We start from the raw sequence: 18,221 nt of genomic DNA, 5'->3' as shown, positions 1-18,221 counted from the left end.
TTCATGGGACCTCACATGGCCACAAACGCAACCAACCCATATCAAAGGGCAGACGCTGGACCTCATATCTCATACAAACTACCATCAGACCAGAACCTTAAAATAACAGATATTAAATGGTCAAACACCATGGTCCGACCACCACTAACTAAACCTATCACTAAAAAGGAGGAAGAAAGGCTCCTATCACACACAACAACCTACAGCACCAGAGGCCAAATAGATCCGGAAATATTCTGGCTACAGATTTACAATGGCGGATGGACTGCACAAACGGATTCTGCACACTACCTCACAGAATGGGATGAAAGATGCAGAAACATACTAGATGAAATAGCGCCCTTACGAACAAGAACCTCACAAAGGCATAACACTATACCATGGTTTAATGATGAACTGAAAAAATTAAAAACACAAACAAGGAAACTCGAGCGAGCATGGAAAAAAAATAAAAGATGAACACACACTCAATGCATGGAAACAGATACACAGAAAATACAAATATGCTATAAGACAAACCAAAAGGACATACAGTGGGGGAAATAAGTATTTGATCCCTTGCTGATTTTGTAAGTGTGCCCACTGACAAAGACATGAGCAGCCCATAATTGAAGGGTAGGTTATTGGTAACAGTGAGAGATAGCACATCACAAATTAAATCCGGAAAATCACATTGTGGAAAGTATATGAATTTATTTGCATTCTGCAGAGGGAAATAAGTATTTGATCCCCCACCAACCAGTAAGAGATCTGGCCCCTACAGACCAGGTAGATGCTCCAAATCAACTCGTTACCTGCATGACAGACAGCTGTCGGCAATGGTCACCTGTATGAAAGACACCTGTCCACAGACTCAGTGAATCAGTCAGACTCTAACCTCTACAAAATGGCCAAGAGCAAGGAGCTGTCTAAGGATGTCAGGGACAAGATCATACACCTGCACAAGGCTGGAATGGGCTACAAAACCATCAGTAAGACGCTGGGCGAGAAGGAGACAACTGTTGGTGCCATAGTAAGAAAATGGAAGAAGTACAAAATGACTGTCAATCGACAAAGATCTGGGGCTCCACGCAAAATCTCACCTCGTGGGGTATCCTTGATCATGAGGAAGGTTAGAAATCAGCCTACAACTACAAGGGGGGAACTTGTCAATGATCTCAAGGCAGCTGGGACCACTGTCACCACGAAAACCATTGGTAACACATTACGACATAACGGATTGCAATCCTGCAGTGCCCGCAAGGTCCCCCTGCTCCGGAAGGCACATGTGACGGCCCGTCTGAAGTTTGCCAGTGAACACCTGGATGATGCCGAGAGTGATTGGGAGAAGGTGCTGTGGTCAGATGAGACAAAAATTGAGCTCTTTGGCATGAACTCAACTCGCCGTGTTTGGAGGAAGAGAAATGCTGCCTATGACCCAAAGAACACCGTCCCCACTGTCAAGCATGGAGGTGGAAATGTTATGTTTTGGGGGTGTTTCTCTGCTAAGGGCACAGGACTACTTCACCGCATCAATGGGAGAATGGATGGGGCCATGTACCGTACAATTCTGAGTGACAACCTCCTTCCCTCCGCCAGGGCCTTAAAAATGGGTCGTGGCTGGGTCTTCCAGCACGACAATGACCCAAAACATACAGCCAAGGCAACAAAGGAGTGGCTCAGGAAGAAGCACATTAGGGTCATGGAGTGGCCTAGCCAGTCACCAGACCTTAATCCCATTGAAAACTTATGGAGGGAGCTGAAGCTGCGAGTTGCCAAGCGACAGCCCAGAACTCTTAATGATTTAGAGATGATCTGCAAAGAGGAGTGGACCAAAATTCCTCCTGACATGTGTGCAAACCTCATCATCAACTACAGAAGACGTCTGACCGCTGTGCTTGCCAACAAGGGTTTTGCCACCAAGTATTAGGTCTTGTTTGCCAGAGGGATCAAATACTTATTTCCCTCTGCAGAATGCAAATAAATTCATATACTTTCCACAATGTGATTTTCCGGATTTAATTTGTGATGTGCTATCTCTCACTGTTACCAATAACCTACCCTTCAATTATGGGCTGCTCATGTCTTTGTCAGTGGGCACACTTACAAAATCAGCAAGGGATCAAATACTTATTTCCCCCACTGTATTACAAAACTAAACTAGGGCCGGACTACAAAGATATGAAGAAATTATACCAAATTGTGAACAAATTACTAGACACTACAGCGGTCACTGCAACCAACACAAACATCCCATCTGCTGACAAACTTGCTAATTAAGTCAATGAAAAAATTACCAACCTACGAAAAACACAACCTCAGAACAATACTAACACCAAAAACTTCATCAATAATCTGGACCCAAATCCTAGAGAATACTCAGCCGACTGAACCTGGTCAAACTTCACGCTTCTCACTGTCAAAACAGTAACCCAGGCAAAAGGTTCTCCAGCACCCATTGCAAACTGGATACCTGCCCCAGCTACCTACTAAAATCTGCCCCTGACCGCTTCACAACAGACCTCACATCCCACCTTAACTACATGCTCCAACAAGGTCTTTTCCCTGAGGAACACAGCAACATCCTACTCACCCCAATCCCAAAAGATACCAAGAAAAAAGCAACCGAAATTACCAACTACCGCCCAGTTGCATCTATACCACTAGAAATTAAATTGATGGAGAGCATGGTGACCAAACAGACAAGTTCTCAATACTCCACGAATCACAATCGGGTTTCTGCCCCCTCCATAGCACCGAATCTGTGCTAGTCACTCTCCTGTCCAAATTCAAGCGGAAATAGCCATAGGTAAAAGTATACTTTTCCTACAATTTGACATGCCGAGTGCATTCGACATGGTAAACCACAAAATACTACTGAGACTCCTAGACTACTTCGGAATCAGAGGAAACATACTCAACTGGATCAAAAGTTTCCTAACCATCAGAACATACCAAGTAAAATCAAAATCAAACATATCACCACCTTGGAAAGCAGACTGCGGAGTACCTCAAGGATCACCACTATCACCAATACTCTTCAACATAATGATGATCCCACTAGCCAAGGCATTATCAAAGCAAGGCCTCAACCCGTTCATCTACGCAGATGATGTCACAATTTACATTCCCTTCAGACATGATCTAACAGAAATCAACAACGAAATCAAACTCGGCTTGAATACCATGGATTCATGGGCAAACTCCTTTCAATTGAAACTGAATACTGAAAAAACACATTGCCTCATCCTCTCATCTCAACACAATACATACAAACCAACAACCTTAATCACCCCAGAACACACCCTCCCTATTTCAAACAGCCTGAAAATACTTGGTGTGACAATAGACTGCAACCTCACTCTCGAGAGCCAAGTGAACTCTACAACAAAGAAAATGCTCCACTCGATGTGGAAACTTAAACACTTAAAACCTTTCTTCTCGAGGGAAATATTTTGTAACCTAATACAATCAATAGTGCTAAGTCACGTAGACTATTGCAATGGAATTTACGCTGGATGCAAAGAACAACTTATAAAGAAACTCCAGACCGCTCAGAATACAGCAGCCAGACTAATATTTGGCAAGTCGCGATTCGACAGTGCCAAGCCCTTCCGTGAAAAACTGCATTGGCTGCCAATCAAAGAACGTATCACTTTCAAAATCTGTACCCTGGTCCACAAAATTATCTATGGCCAAGTCCCAGGATATATGACAGAACTTATAGACCTACCACTCAGAAACATAACCAGATCATCTCGAACATACCTAAAGCTCCACTATCCAAACTGCAAAAAAATTAAATACAAATCAACCTATGCGTCCAGCTTCTCCTATCCAAGCACACAATTTATTTATGCACATTTATACCCCACTTTTTTCCACATGCATGCGAACTCAAAGTGGCTTACAATGTACCGATAAGGCGATCGCCAGACCAGTGGATATACAATTACAATTACATAACTGGGAAAGAAGAAAGTGGGAAAGGGTATTAGAGACTAAAAAGGTCCATGGACATGTTGTTAGGATGGACTGTAGGTAGTATGTGGCAGTTCTGAAGTTGGCTTTCCTAAAGTGGAGGTGTGGCCTAGTGGTTAGGGTGGTGGACTTTGGTCCTGGGGAACTGAGGAACTGAGTTCGATTCCCACTTCAGGCACAGGCAGCTCCTTGTGACTCTGGGCAAGTCACTTAACCCTCCATTGCCCCATGTAAGCCGCATTGAGCCTGCCATGAGTGGGAAAGCGCGGGGTACAAATGTAACAAAAATAAAAAATAAAGAGGCCGGTCTGAGGGAAATTCCAGATGCTGAGATGGAACAGAGTGACTGGAACAGCTATCGGCTAGGCAATCCATGATGGGGAGCAGTTGTAAAACCTGTCCAGGCCCGTAGAAAGCAACAAGGCACGATTAAAACAGCTTGAGGCAGAAGGGATGTGAAGTTGCCGGACAACAAGATGCAAATGGCGTTGAATGCTGCTCTTCAACCGCCACACCAGCTCCCTAGATGATTGACGCAGCAACCTGGAGACAGAGTTCGAAAAGGCCCAACGACGCTGCTGTAATGAGCAACGGTTGATGAACGGGCAGCAGCAGACAGCGGCAGGCTGAGTACCAGGAGGCGCAGACAAAGTGCAGAAGAAGCAGGAAGCGGGCAGCAGTCAGAGATGGTGCAGGGTGCCCAAAAGATAGGTTATACAGTCGAACCAGAGTAGTAGTTTCAACAGAAGGCTGCCATATAGCAATTGTCCCATACCACTGCGCATACTGTTCGATAAGGGAAGTAGCTGCTTCTCTGACAGAGAGCTGGGCAAGCTACCCCACACCACTGGTTGCAGGCATCCTGACTAAGGCGACAGTGCAGTTTTATTTTCCCAGAGGTAGAAAATAGGCCAGGAGTACTGGGTTTTCTGAACAGTAGTGGAGCAGGCCCTGTCAAAGCCTCTGGCACCGGACTGGATTGCTCACGTGCTGCTTTCCGCTTCACCAATGGGCTCTGAGCTTCTCCTTCACCGGTGCAGGCGGCTGCACTCCCCGGTACCTGCGAATCCTCATCGCTGTCCGGGGCTGCCCTAAGGCAGGGGACGAGCGGGAAAAGAACCGGCTGCTGGCACAGGCAAGCAGTGCAGAGCATATCTCACGGGCGCCGGAGAGAGGAGTGGAGAAGCCTGACGGGAATCCGATAAACCTGCCAAAATAAAAACAAAAACACGCTATCCCAGCGGGTAGAAGCGAGCGAAGGCAACAGCGGATGGATGATGGCACAACGCCCTCCAGACTTCTCGTTGGCCAGCCTGGCTGGCACAGCGCGGGACAGGCAGTGGTTGGTCCGCGGAAATGGCGGTAACGAGTCGATCCAATTAGCCAGACAACTACCCACTGGGTTCCCCACGGCACCCCGGACCAAGACAAGCACGGGTCCAGAGATAACGAGCCGAACCAGGGCAAATGCCGGCGGGATACTCGAGGGCCCCCGGAGCCAACGACACCCCGACCTGCTATGCGGCGGCCATTTTCAATTATGGAACGTATTGCCAAAAGTTGTGAAAACAACCTACGACCACCTAAACTTCAGGAAATCATTAAAGACCTACCTGTTCAAAAAGGCATACCCCGCCGACCCAACATAAATGCCTTGAACACAACATAAACAAACCTTGTACTGGACACTAAATAATCTTTCCTCTCCTTGATTCCCATTGTAACTGAAACATATGTTCCTTACTCAACCATAATACCACCTGTATTTGTTTCTTTACCGGACTGGCGAATGCCTCTACGGTATTATGTAAGCCACATTGAACCTCAAATAGGTGGGAAAATGTGGGATACAAATGTAACAAATAAATAAAATAAATAAATCTGCCAAAAGGGCTTGGAGCTCACTGACTCTTCTGGCAGAAATAAGAGTTATTAGGAGCAATACTTTATACACGAGGAGCTTTAGAGAACAGGAATGAAGTGGTTCAAACGGAGGTTTCATAAGAGAAGTGAGGATGATACTGTGGATCTTACGCCACCGGAGGTGGTTTGAGAGGAGGTTTGGTGTGAAATAAACCCTTCATGAATCTAGCTGTCAAGGGATGAACTGAAATTGGTTTACTATCAATTTTAGCAAGACAAGCACTGATGGCGCTCAAATGTACTTTGACTGAGTTAGTTTTAAGTCCAGAATTTGAAAGATGGAGGAAGTACTCCATAAAGGTAGGTAGACAGCATGTGGTAGGGTCGAGCAATCTAGTTGTACACCAGAGAACATCTTTTCCACTTTAAAGTGGTTTACAATACAAAAATATCATAAAAGATTAAAAAACGCCATTAAAAATAGTAAAGCATATCACCCAAAACATATATACATTTTCTTGTGGAAGGTTTCCTGGAGACAAGAAGTTTCTGAGAGATTGCCTCCACTGCATGCAAATCTCTCTCATGCACTAGACACTTCATGAAGACTCGAGGACCCGAGGCCAAGTCAGACCCTGTACTGATAGTGTAAAGCTCCACAGCGGAAGTGGAGGAATTTTGTGTGTGCAGGAAGAATAGATATATGGGTATATGCCTCCTTGAGGTCTAGAGAGCAAAGCCAATCATTGAGTTGTATCATGGGAAGTAGTGACCCAGGGATACCATGCAAAACTTTTCTTTGTGGAGAAACTTGTTCAAGTCTCGTAGATAGAGAATTGGATGCACTCCTCCAGTCTTTTTCAGAATGAGAAAATATCCGAAGTAGGACCCTCGACCCCTGTCTGGTGGTGGAACTGGTTCTCTTGCCAGAGGATGGCCAAGAACTGCTCCAGAAGTAATCTCAGTTGCATGGAGTTGAAATGATTCTCTCTTGAAGGATGATCGAGGGGTCTTTTTTGCCAATGCAGAGCGTAACCAAGTTGAATGATATGAAGGACCCATCAGTCAGAGGTTATGAGAGATCTATGATGGAAGAGAATAAGTCTCCCTCTAACAGGTAGGTCTTTAGACATGGACAACACTATGGTGGCAATGCTATCTAGGAAGGAGTCAAAAATTAGGTTGTTGTTTAGATTGTTGAGAGGGTGTCTGGGATTTCTAACCCCACTGCTGTCTTGAATACGAGCATTGGGATACAGTATGCTGGGGTAGAAGAGGTGTAGGGGGGGGGGGGGTAAAATGATGCTCAGAAGCATAGTAGTTGGTGCGTTAGCCCCCTTGAAATCTTCTAGTAGAGGAAGAAGGAGTAACAGTTTGAGGTCTAGATAAAGTCTTTATTGTACCTGTATGCCTTTTAATTAGGTTGGCTGCCTTCTCAACTTTGTCCCCAAACAAGTTTTCTCCACAACAAGAGACATCTGCTAAACACTCTTGGTCGGCAGATTCATGGTCAGACTTAGAGCCAAGATAACTGGCACATGGCTACTGCTAAGGCAGAGGTGTGTAGTGGAAGTGAATTTTAAAGATTGTTTTTCAACTCTGCCTTGACTGACAAGTGCACTCGGGGGTCTGTATTTTTGATAAGAAGTAATTCTGTTTAAAAATGATTGTTTAACTTTGTGCGAAAATAAGTTGGAATGTAGAAGATAAGACACAGCTCTAATTAATTTAGTATGTGAAGGGAGCGTGGCGCCTGTTTTGAATTCAGACTGGCCACCTGGACTGAGAAACATATGACCACATTCCCACAGTATGGCTTGTTTACCAAAACAGAGAACTTCTCAAGCATTCTGTAATTTTCCTTAGCTCTGAACATGAGTTCTAAGCCTAATAAAAAAAGGGGGGCCTTTTGCAGTGAAGCTGGAAGCTCATCTATGGGTGAACGCATTGCATATAACCAGACTCCTGGTCAAACTCCAGCTTTGCTGAAAAAGGGGCTTCTCTCAGCTGATGTAAAAAGCCTGGATGATGTAAGGACCAGTGATGGACGTTGAATATTATAGTGTATTATTGCTTCTTTTCCTGGTCTAGAAACTCTTAGCATTGCTTGGATGTAGGCACCAGTGATGTAATGATTGTTTATAGGTATTGTTTTTTTTTTCAGTTATTATCATTCTATATAGCTTAATCATTGTGTATATATATATATATATATATATATATATCAATGTGTATCATACATCATAGAACCTCTCATTAAAGTCTCATTTACCTAATATGAATCCAAAAGAATCAATAGTAATTACTGAGTAGTCTGTGTCAGTGAAGCAGGCTGTAAAACCAGGGCAGAACATTTTTGGCGACGAGGATGGGATTCGTAGAAGTAATGACACTTTTTAAGAGGAATGCAGAGGAGAGTTGAATTCCAAGGCTGGAATGAGGTACTATATGTTATTATAGCCACTGAGTTTAAAGGAATCAGAGCCTTTGGCTGGGGTTTATTGCAGGCAAAAAGTTAAAACAGAAAGGGAGAAGGAAAAGTATTGCTTATTGGAAAACCCGTTAGAGCTGGGATAAGCAGCATAGGAAAAGTACAAAATTGAAATGATAGGTATGACTCTTAAATTACTAACTGATGTTTAGACTCATTTGGAGTCATTAATTGCACATTTAAAGGACAAGAGATGGGAGATAAATCTTAATATGATACAAGGAACATCTGTTACGATATTGCCTATGTTTCCTGCTCTCATTCATATCGCCACCTGATGGCTAGATCTGGTGACTGCCATGGACTGACTGCTGGCTGTTTCCCATGCTCCAGAGGTTACTCCGGTCCGGACCTTCCAGCCCGGGTGACCGCCCTTGTTGTTTGCCTTTATTAGCCACCTGGTAGCTTTCTAGTTTGCCTTGCAACAGAGGTCCTCAGTGGAGTCTTAGTCTGTGAGAGTTTTGTTGCAGTGCTACTTTGCTACTTTTTGTGTCAGCTAGACCTTGTTTGTTTTCTGATTTATTCTTCTTCTGCTTGCTGCCTGCCCCGACCCAGCTTGTTTACTGGTTTCTCTCCTGCTTGCTGCCAGCCCAGGACCCAGCCTGTTCCCTCGTTTATGCCTCTGCTGCTGCCCACTCAAGACCTTGTGTGTTTTGTGGACTTTTCTCCTGCTCGCTGCCTGTGTTTGTGTCCCAGTCCAGCTCAGCCCTGTCCGGTAAGTCCTGTCGGCCGCCTGCAGCCAGGAGCTCAACTCCTGGTGAATAGTGGCTAAGCGCAGGTGAAGTTTAGGGCTCCTGCTTTGCCTGGTTCGGCGTGTGTTGCCTCTGCTGCTTCTTCTGTCCACTGTTCCAGTCTGGTCTGTATTTTGCTGCCTGTTTGAGGGGTTCTCCTGCCATTGCCGGCCATCGGTAGTGGTCCAAGGGCTCACTGTTCATGACAGGCACATAGCGTGACAGTTTGCAAGGACATGAGCTCGGAGGACCCAGCCGGGCTGTTGAAGCAGGTATCACACCTTTTTACCCTCTATAATGAATTAAACCCTCGTCTGGAAGGGCTTGCTAAAGAAATGTCTGCACGTATGGAGGGACTCACTAAAGATATGAATGACCAGATGAATTATCTAGGGAATGATGCAGCTACGATACCCAGACCCGGGGGTGCCTCAAGGTTTGGCGCCTTCCGCTTCAGGTCCGGTGCCGGGCACGTCAGGGATCCATCTCAAGTCACCCCCGAGATATGACGGTAATCCCAAGGACTGTAGGGGTTTTCTCAATCAGTGTGAGATAATTTTTGAACTCCAGTCCTGAGACTTTCCTTCTGATAGAACCCGGATAGCCTATATTATGTCACTGCTGTCCGGGCAAGCTCTAGCCTGGGTGTCTCCTCTGTGAGAGAGGAATGACCCGGTGCTTCAGGATCTCCGCAGTTTCCTGGACCAGTTTAAACGAGTGTTCGAGGAGCCCAGGAAAGTGACCTCCACTACTTCGGCACTCTTTAGGTTAAAGCAGGGTACGCGGACTCTAGGCGACTATGCCATTAGGTTCTGCACTCTGGCTTCTGAGTTAACCTGGAATAATGAGAGTCTAGTCGCGACTTTCTGGCAGGGGTTGGCGCTCCATATTAAGGATGAGTTGGCCGGACGTGAACTCCCTACCGGGTTGGATAAGCTAATTAGACTATGCACTATGATTGATATTCGGTTCCAGGAGCTTAGCCAAGAACGGCGCTCCTCAGAAAAGATGAGGAATAAAACAGCGAACCATCGGGATGTGCCACTGTCTTCTAGTGGCCAGGAGGCTTCCCCCCTGCCACCTGCAGAACCAATGCAATTAGGACATCCCTCCCTCACGATGCAAGAGAAACAGAGGCGTCAGACCCTCAACCTTTGCCTGTATTGTGGTGATACGGGACACTATGCGGTCAGTGACCAATTAAACCTGCACCCTTGGGTCAGGGGGCTGACGGCCGGCACCATCGTAAGCCTGTCTTCAGGGCCGGTCAAACCCAGTAAGCGGGGTAAGCACCGCAGGGGGGGTGCCTGCCTTCAAGGGCGCCGCTGCGGTGCTGTGCCGCCATACCACGCCGCCCTTGGGGGTTTAAATCTTTTATTTACCTCCGTCCCAGCGTCCGCGTCATTTCAAAGCCCTGCCCGTCTCTAGCCTTCCCTCCCTTCGTGAGTTCGTTCCCGCAGAGTCCCTCCTTCTGACATCATTTCCTCGAGGGCGGGACTCTGCAGGAACGAACTCACGAAGGGAGGGAAGGCTAGAGACGGGCAGGGCTTTGAAATGACGCGGCCGCTGGGACGGAGGTAAATTTGAAAAAAGACTTAAACTACGCAGTGTGGCAAGAAGAAAAAGAGGGATGTTGGGGGGAGAAGAGGGCGGGCAGGTGGGCATAAATGGGAGGGGGATGGAGGCGAAGGAGAATCGCTGGACAGGGACAGGGTGGGAGAAGAGAGGATATGCGGGGAGGGTGTCAACTGATAGTCTGCAGGGGGGCGCCAGAGACCCTAGGACCGGCCCTGCCTGTCTTCTGGCATTCTTCGTACCCAACTCCTAGTGCCAGCAGTGCTTGATCTGCGTCACAGAGAGGAGCATACTGAAGTTTTTCTGGACTCTGGGGCTGTTGGGAACTTTATAGCGGAGTCCCTGGTTCATCAATTTAATATCCCTATACAAACATTATCTAAGACCATTCCGCTCGTTTCAGTTTATGGACGCATTCAAGGATATGTCAACACCTAGACGACCCCGGTGAGCTTATGTATTGGGGATCACAGGGACGACATTTCCCTGTACGTCCTCCAGTCAGCAGTGCAACCCATTGTGTTGGGTCTACCTTGACTGCAGAGACACAATCCAACCATAGACTGGGGTAAGGGTGAGATCTTAGACTGGGGTGAGTCTTGCAGGAGACTTTGCCTCTCTCCGGAGGCCAGAAGCTCTGACAACGAACAGCCGGATCAAGACCCGGATGCTTGGACGGATATTAGCGACTCACAGTACCAGGACTCTGAGGCTTCACCAGTTGGTCTGCACTGTGTCTATATTTCACCCCAGTTCAGTCAGTTCCAAGATGGAGCCTGCAACATGTCCAACCCCCAGACTCCATCCAACGGGGACTTGAAGAAGAGTCCTCAAGGCGGGGTGTCTCATACCTTACCTAGAAGACAGGGCCCAGGGCCGAAGGGTCAGGACAGTCCTGATATTCGGAGATCTAAGGGTTCTCAGTATAGCCTCCAACAAACCATGGCCGGTAGCTCCACTAGGGGGCTGGGCACTCGATCCGGCGTGGTTGACAAAGCCCAGTCTGGCCCTCAACTGACCATCTCTCGACCCTCGCCTAGTACGGTGGTCAGGGAGTGTTCGCCTAAACTCACCAGCAGATGCTATTGGAGGTACCCGTGGAGACCTCAAACCCCCGGGAGACCCAGGGGAGCCTTGAGGGGGAGGTACTGTTACGATATTGCCTATGTTTCCTGCTCTCATTCATATCGCCACCTGATGGCTAGATCTGGTGACTGCCATGGACTGACTGCTGGCTGTTTCCCATGCTCCAGAGGTTTCTCTGGTCCGGTCCGGATCTTCCAGCCCTCCAGTAAGTCTTGGAACGTTTTGGAACTAAGCAGTACCCTTACCGGGTGACCGCCCTTGTTGTTTGCCTTTATTAGCCACCTGGTAGCTTTCTAGTTTGCCTTGCAACAGAGGTCCTCAGTCCTCTGTCACCTCTCGTTTAGACTACTGCAATCTGCTTCTTGCTGGCCTCCCACTTAGTCACCTCTCCCCTCTCCAGTCAGTTCAAAACTCTGCTGCCCGTCTCATCTTCCGCCAGGGTCGCTTTACTCATACTACCCCTCTCCTCAAGACCCTTCACTGGCTCCCTATCCGTTTTCGCATCCTGTTCAAACTTCTTCTACTAACCTATAAATGTACTCACTCTGCTGCTCCCCAGTATCTCTCCACACTCGTCCTTCCCTACACCCCTTCCCGTGCACTCCGCTCCATGGATAAATCCTTCTTATCTGTTCCCTTCTCCACTACTGCCAACTCCAGACTTCGCGCCTTCTGTCTCGCTGCACCCTACGCCTGGAATAAACTTCCTGAGCCCCTACGTCTTGCCCCATCCTTGGCCACCTTTAAATCTAGACTGAAAACCCACCTCTTTGACATTGCTTTTGACTCGTAACCACTTGTAACCACTCGCCTCCACCTACCCCCTCCTCTCTTCCTTCCCGTTCACATTAATTGATTTGATTTGCTTACTTTATTTATTTTTTGTCTATTAGATTGTAAGCTCTTTGAGCAGGGACTGTCTTTCTTCTATGTTTGTACAGCGCTGCGTATGCCTTGTAGCGCTATAGAAATGCTAAATAGTAGTAGTAGTAGTAGTGTGAGAGTTTTGTTGCAGTGCTACTTTGCTACTTTTTGTGTCAGCTAGACCTTGTTTGTTTTCTGATTTATTCTTCTGCTTGCTGCCTGCCCCGACCCAGCTTGTTTACTGGTTTCTCTCCTGCTTGCTGCCAGCCCAGGACCCAGCCTGTTCCCTCGTTTATGCCTCTGCTGCTGCCCACCCAAGACCTTGTGTGTTTTGTGGACTTTTCTCCTGCTCGCTGCCTGTGTTTGTGTCCCAGTCCAGCTCAGCCCTGTCCGGTAAGTCCTGTCGGCCGCCTGCAGCCAGGAGCTCAACTCCTGGTGAATAGTGGCTAAGCGCAGGTGAAGTTTAGGGCTCCTGCTTTGCCTGGTTCAGCGTGTGTTGCCTCTGCTGCTTCTTCTGTCCACTGTTCCAGTCCGGTCTGTGTCTTGCTGCCTGTTTGAGGGGTTCTCCTGCCACTGCCGGCCATCGGTAGTGGGCCAAGGGCTCACTGTTCATGACAGGCACGTAGCGAGACAACATCTCAGGCAGTGAAATCTTTAGGCATTGGAATTTGTTAATTACTCAGCTTTTGCAAGCAGCACATAAGTAAAATTCTAGCACCGGGTAATCAGAAAAAATATGACCTTGAGTGGAAGGAAAAAGAGCAACAGGTTTTTTTTTTTTTAAACAGGCTTTTGAGCAGACAATACAGTGCAATTAGGAGGAGTAGAATTAAGTGTCTCAGTGAATGAAATTATGCTAATTAGAGCTTTTGGCAAAAACAAAGGAATCGGGTAACACTAGGGTTTTAGAATCGTGTCAAAAGTAGGGGAAAAAAGCCTGCTATATAAATGAAGAGTGACCGGCGTGCCGCGGCACGTAACAGATCTCTCCCGACGTGCCCAACCACGAGGGCTACAATAAAAAAATGTCTGGTCATTCTTATGTGCACTTACTCCTCCAAGAAATGCAGGAACAGCTTTTGACATTTTTCCACTACTTCATCTTTGATCTGCTGTCCAGCTGCCGCCCCTGTCGGTTCCTGTACATCCATGATCCCACGTTATAAAAGAACCCGCTTCCTCCTCCCAGTACCCTGAAAGGAACAGTTTCGCGCCAGATCCTCCGTCCACGTGACCACCTTCGCACCAGTTGGGGCCAATCGCTATTCCTTCCCGCTCTGACAGGTTGGATTCGTGCGACCTTTCTCCAATGGGGTAGCGTTGGTGGAACCTGCTGTGGGCACTGGGCAGCAGCGGCAAGAGGTTTAGGAGGATAGAGAGTGCTGGCAGTGGGGCTGGCCTCCGGGAAGAAGACTGATGGATCACCTGCCCCTTTCAAATGATCATCCTCTTCAACACACCCACCTCCTGCGCCCGCCCTTTGCAAACGCAAACAAATGCAAAGAGGAGCGGGGGGGGGGGGGGGGGGCTGTTTGCGAGTGATGAAGCAGCGATCCAGGAGACAGGCCATGGGAGCTGAAGGCAAGCAGGAGGCGTTTTCACTGAGGTGACCCGTTCATTTTCAGGGGTCAGGGCGACGTCAAGTTTTGGCCGTGTCCTGCATTGGTGAAGGGATGCTGCGGGGAGTAAGAGCGGCAGACAGGGGAGGCAGGGGACAGAGGAGAATCGCTAGGCGGCTGCAGGGGGGGGGGCAGGGGACAGAGGAGAATCGCTGGATGGCTGGAGAGGGGGGGCAGGGGAGAGAGGAGAACCGCTGGATGGCTGGAGAGGGGGGGGCAAGGGACAGGAGAATCACTGGGTGGCTGCAGAGGGAGGGCAGAGGAGAGAGGAGAATCACTGGGTGGCTGGAGAGAGGGGGCAGGGGACAGAGGAGAATCACTGGGTGGCTGGAGAGGGGGGGCAGGGGACAGAGGAGAATCGCTGGGTGCCTGGAGGGGGGGCAAGGGACAGGAGAATCGCTGGGTGGCTGCAGAGGGCAGGGGAGAGAGGAGAATCGCTGGGTGGCTGGAGAGAGGGGGCAGGGGAGAGAGAAGACTCGCTGGGTGGCTTGGACGTAGGCACCAGTGATGTAATGATTGTTTATAGGTATTGTTTATTTTCAGTTATAATCATTCTATATATTCTTAATCATTGTATACAGTGGGGGAAATAAGTATTTGATCCCTTGCTGATTTTGTAAGTTTGCCCACTGACAAAGACATGAGCAGCCCATAATTGAAGGGTAGGTTATTGGTAACAGTGAGAGATAGCACATCACAAATTAAATCCGGAAAATCACATTGTGGAAAGTATATGAATTTATTTGCATTCTGCAGAGGGAAATAAGTATTTGATCCCCCACCAACCAGTAAGAGATCTGGCCCCTACAGACCAGGTAGATGCTCCAAATCAACTCGTTACCTGCATGACAGACAGCTGTCGGCAATGGTCACCTGTATGAAAGACACCTGTCCACAGACTCAGTGAATCAGTCAGACTCTAACCTCTACAAAATGGCCAAGAGCAAGGAGCTGTCTAAGGATGTCAGGGACAAGATCATACACCTGCACAAGGCTGGAATGGGCTACAAAACCATCAGTAAGATGCTGGGCGAGAAGGAGACAACTGTTGGTGCCATAGTAAGAAAATGGAAGAAGTACAAAATGACTGTCAATCGACAAAGATCTGGGGCTCCACGCAAAATCTCACCTCATGGGGTATCCTTGATCATGAGGAAGGTTAGAAATCAGCCTACAACTACAAGGGGGGAACTTGTCAATGATCTCAAGGCAGCTGGGACCACTGTCACCACGAAAACCATTGGTAACACATTACGACATAACGGATTGCAATCCTGCAGTGCCCGCAAGGTCCCCCTGCTCCGGAAGGCACATGTGACGGCCCGTCTGAAGTTTGCCAGTGAACACCTGGATGATGCCGAGAGTGATTGGGAGAAGGTGCTGTGGTCAGATGAGACAAAAATTGAGCACTTTGGCATGAACTCAACTCGCCGTGTTTGGAGGAAGAGAAATGCTGCCTATGACCCAAAGAACACCGTCCCCACTGTCAAGCATGGAGGTGGAAATGTTATGTTTTGGGGGTGTTTCTCTGCTAAGGGCACAGGACTACTTCACCGCATCAATGGGAGAATGGATGGGGCCATGTACCGTACAATTCTGAGTGACAACCTCCTTCCCTCCGCCAGGGCCTTAAAAATGGGTCGTGGCTGGGTCTTCCAGCACGACAATGACCCAAAACATACAGCCAAGGCAACAAAGGAGTGGCTCAGGAAGAAGCACATTAGGGTCATGGAGTGGCCTAGCCAGTCACCAGACCTTAATCCCATTGAAAACTTATGGAGGGAGCTGAAGCTGCGAGTTGCCAAGCGACAGCCCAGAACTCTTAATGATTTAGAGATGATCTGCAAAGAGGAGTGGACCAAAATTCCTCCTGACATGTGTGCAAACCTCATCATCAACTACAGAAGACGTCTGACCGCTGTGCTTGCCAACAAGGGTTTTGCCACCAAGTATTAGGTCTTGTTTGCCAGAGGGATCAAATACTTATTTCCCTCTGCAGAATGCAAATAAATTCATATACTTTCCACAATGTGATTTTCCGGATTTAATTTGTGATGTGCTATCTCTCACTGTTACCAATAACCTACCCTTCAATTATGGGCTGCTCATGTCTTTGTCAGTGGGCAAACTTACAAAATCAGCAAGGGATCAAATACTTATTTCCCCCACTGTATATATATATATACATATATATATATATATATATATATATATATAAAAATAATTGTGTATCCTAGATCTTAGAACCTCTAATAAAAGTCGCATTTACCTAATACGAATCTAAGAAAATCCACAGTAATTACTGAGTAAGACTACTCAGTAATTACTGTGGATTTTCTTAGATTCGTATTAGGTAAATGCGTATTAGGTAAATCACTGACAGTGAAGCAGGCTGTAAAACCAAGGCAGAACAGGAGATATCGAAGGGTACATAAGTACGTAAGTATTGCCATACTGGGAAAGACCAAAGGTCCATCGAGCCCAGCATCCTGTTTCCACAGTGGCCAATCCAGGTCACAAATACCTGGCAAGATCCGAAAACAAGTACAAAACATTTTATGCTGCTTATTGAAGAAATATTTTCCCCAAGTCCAATTTAATAATGGTCTATGGACTTTTCCTTTAGGAAGCCGTCCAAACCTTTTTAAAATTCTGCTAACCGCCTTTATTACATTCTTTGGCAACGAATTCCAGAGTTGAATTACATGTTGAGTGAAGAAACATTTTCTCCGATTCGTTTTAAATTTACTATTTTGTAGCTTCATCGCATGCCCCCTAGTCCTAGTATTTTTGGAAAACGTAAACAGACACTTCATATCTACCCGTTTCACTCAACTCATTATTTTACAGACCTCTATCATATCTCTCCTCAGCCGTCTTTTCTCCAAGCTGAAGAGCTCCAGCCACTTTAGCCTTTCCTCATAGGGAAGCCGTCCCATCCCCTTTATCATTTTCGTCACCCTTCTCTGCACCTTTTCTAATTCCACTATCTTTTTTGAGATGTGGTGACCAGAATTGAACACAGTATTCGAGGTGTGGACACACCATGGAGCGATACAAAGGCATTATAACGTCCTAATTTTTTTCCATTCCTTTCCTAATAATACCTAACATTCTATTTGCTTTTTTAGCCGCCGCAGCAGCACACTGAGCAGAAGGTTTCAACGTATCGTCAACAACGACACCTAGATCCTCTTCTTGGTCGGTGACTCCTAACGTGGAACCTTGCATGACATAGCAATAATTTGGGTTCCTCTTTCCCACATGCATCACTTTGTACTTGCTCACATTAAACGTCATCTGCCATTTAGATGCCCAGTCTTCCAGTCTCGTTAGATCCTCTTATAATTTTTCACAATCCTCCCGCGATTTAATTACTTTGAATAACTTTGTGTCGTCAGCAAATTTAATTACCTCACTAGTTACCGGCTGAGAAACCAGAGTGGATGCAGCCTGAGAAATAGATTGTGCAGGCGTAGAAGATCTAGAAGACCTTGAAGGCTCTCAGTGTGATATGAGCTGGAGAGAAAGAGAGCGGTCACTGTGGCATGGACGCTTCCCATGCATCGACGACACTGATGTAGGGGAAGTATGGGCCGAGTGCCTAGATGGAGAATGATGACAATGCTTCTTAGGCTTTTTGAGCTGCAGGTCCTTTGATGCATGCAGCACTATAGAGTCCAGGCATGATCTCGGCATCAAGCCCGATGTAGCATGCACGGGTGCATCCTAAGTCAATGCCAATGCAGATTCCACGTCAAGTATCAAGTCTCCTGCAATACTTGATGCGGATGCTGATGTTGCTGCAGAAGGAAAACGTCTTTCACATTGGAATCTGCAAGCTTTAAGGGACCTTGTCTGTATATGCTGGCAGAGATTACAGTGAATGTCTCAGTGGTCTGGACCTAGGCACTGAACCCACAAGTTATGTGGGTCTTTGTTTGAAATAGTCCTATTTCATTGAGTACACTTCTTAAAGCCACTTGGCACCTTCGATGACATACAGAGAAAAACAGCTGATATGAGGTCAAA

At 47.1% G+C, this 18,221-nt stretch overlaps 1 protein-coding gene across 8 annotated transcripts in view; it reads right to left on the bottom strand.

The window, feature by feature from the left end:
• PPARA (peroxisome proliferator activated receptor alpha) overlaps nt 1-18,221 on the bottom strand; it is a 652,237-nt gene that overhangs the window by 151,048 nt on the left and 482,968 nt on the right. The window lies entirely within an intron of this gene.

The sequence above is a fragment of the Microcaecilia unicolor genome, chromosome 9 (assembly GCF_901765095.1).
Source record: "Microcaecilia unicolor chromosome 9, aMicUni1.1, whole genome shotgun sequence".
Taxonomy (NCBI): domain Eukaryota; kingdom Metazoa; phylum Chordata; class Amphibia; order Gymnophiona; family Siphonopidae; genus Microcaecilia; species Microcaecilia unicolor.
The sequence above is the reverse complement of the archived record's forward strand: the minus strand, read 5'-3'. Positions and strand labels throughout refer to the sequence as shown.